This window comes from Solea senegalensis, linkage group LG10, assembly GCF_019176455.1.
Source record: "Solea senegalensis isolate Sse05_10M linkage group LG10, IFAPA_SoseM_1, whole genome shotgun sequence".
Classification (NCBI taxonomy): domain Eukaryota; kingdom Metazoa; phylum Chordata; class Actinopteri; order Pleuronectiformes; family Soleidae; genus Solea; species Solea senegalensis.
In genome coordinates, this window is record NC_058030.1 from 21,802,532 (window position 1) to 21,806,786 (window position 4,255).

A 4,255-nucleotide genomic window follows, 5' to 3' on the forward strand; every position below is an offset into this window, starting at 1 on the left:
TACATAATGCAATAAAGTAGAATTGTGTCGTTGTTTTTGTGTCGTCAGTCAGACAGGGTCACAAACCTGGACCTCCCATTATGGTGCCAACCTGAACCCCAAAGACCTTAACATTATTTAACATAACATTCTTTACAGTTTCTGCCCATATATGCATTGCTGAAAGATAATATATTTATTTTTATAAAAAAAGACCTGACACAGGACTAAAACGTGACTCACTAATTTGTCATTTATTTACTAATGAATTTATCCTCTTTATACGAGGCCTTTCACGGCCTTTTAAGTCCATTTCCGCCCCGTGAATTGTGTCATTCACACGTGTGCTGTCATATGCACAACTGTGAATCACCACATTTCCAAAAAGTTCCCAAAAAAAAAGAAAGAAAGAAAGAAAGAAAACAAAGTTGATGCCTTTTGTCACTTGGCTCAGCAAAAAGAAAGATTCGGAACCAGCATACGAGACGAGATTATGAAACACGGCAGGAATGAAGAGTGAGTTTTCTCTGCGTCTTTGATGCAGGAGAGTCACTCACACTGCTGCACAAGACGACAAGGGACACTGCAAGGCTTCATTAATAAATCATGAGGACCTGACTGTGTCACATGACTTATGGGAGAGAGTATGAGTCACACCCTCATACAGTGTGTGTGTGTGTGTTTCGTAGACATTTCAGCGCCTCCTTTGCTCCTGTTGAAGTCAGAACCCTCAGGTTAATTACGAGTTGAGCCGCGTTAGACCTTACACAGCATCAGATTACTTCTCCAGATGCAGCGTAGAAACCAGGAATCCCACTCAGCGGGGTCTGCCTGGATGAGTCACAGGAATGACAGGAATTCCGTGGCTCAGGGATCCTGGACCTGCTGCCTTGCAGAACGTGTGTTTTATGTCTTTTCATGACCTCCGGACATTTGAGTGACGTCAATGCAGTAAAAAAAGAACCCGAATCAGCGTTTCATGGAGCATCCAGTCATGTTCAGTCATGTTAAGCAACACTGGTAACACAGGTCTGTTTTATAAATGCAACATAGACAGAAAAAACTATTACATGGGATTAAGTTGGAGGCTTTAAACACCTGAGTGAATTACACTGACTTTTTTACTAACCATCAGCCGCTGTCGCTTTTTCCCAGCAGCATTTTATGGAGAGGTTTTATGTTTGAGTGAATGTTGAATGAAACCATCATGCACGTTGTAATCCCTGCTACAGATGCCTGCAGTGCAAACGTTTTCTCACTGGTTAGCCTTGTTGCTTCACAGCAAAGAGGTAATTTTCAACCGAGGGCCTTTTTGCAGTAGCTTCCTCCTGCAGTCCAAAAACCAAACATGCTCATTAGGTTAACTTGCCCTGTAATGGACGGGCGACATGTCCAGGACGTTCTTTACCTTTCACCCTCTGTGGAGGATTTTTAAGTGGTAGAAAATGAATGAATAAATGAATGAATAATTGGTAGAAGAAACAGGGCCACTATTTTCTCTTTGGAATGCGCTTAACGACAACTGGTGGGTGTTAAAGCTTCGGTGTGTAATGTCTGCTGCCATCTAATGGTGAGACTGCGTAATGCAACATATGGACATCCACTCCGCTGCGTGGGTGCAACGGTGGCCCTCACGTAGCAGAAGGAACGTCATTATCAACAAGAGCATCGAGGTGATTCAGATGTTCTAAAATAACTGAAGGTCACAGTCAAGTGAAGAGCGAGCGTCATGATTGTTTTGTTTGATATTCTGGAAGCATCGTGTTGCTATTGCTAGGCTAACCTATAGGCTACAGGTTCAGCTACTGGCAGTGACGGCCTATTTAAAAGTGATCATACACTTATGCAACGATACGTTATGTAATATATTCAAACCCTCTGATTTCACACTGCTAATTTAACATTTGGTGATGATCCTGTCACTCCCATTGTGGTTGGCAACCTTATGATTTGACCCATTAAGGACTTCTTCCTTCTTCTTTCGGCTTCTCCACCACAATGGATCATCTGCCTCCTTGTTGTCCTCTCCCCTGTGTCCTCTTCTGTCACACATTTGTCCTCATGTCCTCCTTCAGAACATGAACCTTCTCTGTGGTCTTCCTCTTTTCCTCTTGCCCGGCAGGTCCATCTTCATCATCCTTTGTCCAATATAATCACGGTCCCGTCTCTGCACGTGCGCAAACAACCTTGAGGGTCTTACTTCAAACTCCTGTCTTTTAGACAGCACCACTGTCTCACTACCTTCTTTTAGAATTCCCTTTCATTTTTTGTCTATGACCCATGAAGGTGCAACCTGGAAAAAAAGCTCATGGATCCAGATATCGTCGGACTGGTTCCAGGCCTCAACACGACACATGTACACCATCATATGACTCTTTTCTCCTCTTTTTCTCTTTTAACCAGTGTAACGGAGGACAAGGGCTCGAGCCAGTTGACTCATGGTGAAATTTCATAATAACACCACTCGCACTTCTGTTTCCGTTACTGACCATCTCCAGCTTAGTAGCTCAGGCCAGCTTGCAAAGTGTTATCATCATGCATCAGTAGCAATTTTCCTTAAAGCCATTCAAATACGTTCAACTATGGAGGAGGTGGCGATTCAAAGGCAATCACTGCCACATGACAAGAGTCAAAACCAATATAATTCCAGACTAAAAAGGAGAACATATGAAAAGCAGCTGAACAAACGGACTTTAAAGACAAAAGTCTGGTTGTGACATGTGCTCAGCAGATGCTCTGCAATGACAGAGGCTGCTGTGATGTTAATAGACTAGCATTCATTTCAGAGGAAATGTGATTAAATCAGTTTATGTGAGCTAAAGTTGTGTCAGTTCCACTGCGTCAGAGCAGTGACTTGAGCGATTTTTCAGATGACCAATAAATGAGTGACACAACTTGATTCAAACGTTTGTTCATTAAAAAGCCATACAAGGACAAAGTTTTAAAGTTTTACTTTCTGGAGAAAGTAAATGTGCAACTAGAGAAAGCACTCAGAGAGTAACTGATGCATCTGGATTCCCACTAAAACCCAGTCATGTCTTCATTGGGCCATAAACTACATTCCCAGAAAGTTTTTATTAGTTTTAGTTTTTTCATCCCCAGCGTTTATTTTTTGAGGACAAACAAAGGGGCCAAAAACATCGCCGCCTTGGCAGAGGTAATACAAAATTTTCCAATAAGTCTACTGTTTATATACAGTATCAAACATTTTCACCAAGCAAATATTTTCAAATTCTCTCTTTTACCTAGAAACGAAACTGTAAATATTGCGTTTTTATAAGTGTATCCAGGATTTGGTCACATGTTTGAGTCTGTACTGATCCGCGGTCACAGAGGTCACAGAGGTCACAGAGGTCACAACAAAAATGGAGACTAAGCCTCTAATATTGTTGCGTCATTTCTGAGACACAGTTTGTTGTGTTCTTCATCTCGCTAATGCAAATCTATTAGTCAGGGCACCACCAGCTTTGTTGTGTTTACTTCAAAGTCTGTGATAATCGTCATTTGGAGTGGAACGATGTGACTAAAAGTTGGTCTTACATATTAGCAAGCTGTCATTGACTTTAACTCAGACAACATGTGCTGGTAGATCTCAAGCATGTGTCGAACAAATCGAACATTTCTCAACATGAAATAGTACGACAAACACAGAGGGAAGACACTTGATGCAAGTTGTGTGCGTGTGGAGTTACTGTCATCACTGTCAGTCAAGGTGAAGCACATGTTAGACACACCTGCATGATGACATCACAGAGGTTTCCACACCTGTAATTGTGAGGAAAAACATGCCATGAAGGCCACAAAAACAACCTCCTTCCAAGAGTCACAGCAATAGCTGTGAGATCATCAGATCTACTGTTTATGTTCGAATACAACCAGAAGGTGACATTTCTTTCAGGGAGCGCTTTGTCCAGCTCTTCCCCACAGGGGAAGGAAGGAGGAGAGGGAGGAGATTCCAGGGATTCGGGATCTCACAGAAACTCACGTGATTTGCAGACTGTCGTCATTTAATAGCTGTTGTGTGTCCGCGCGATGTTTTGTACTGAGAAACACAAAAAACTGTGAATGACGTCATGGCTGAAGAGACCGAATCAACATCTGTTTCCCGGTCGACTCTCGCTGTCAGAGAGCTACACAATGATCATTTCCTTCTCTTTATTTTAATGTTTTGAATACAGACTGGAAAAGCTTCTGTTCACAACTCTAAACAATATTTCTAAGATTTTTCGATACATAGCTACAACTTTTAAAAGAGACGACCTATATAAAAACTGAT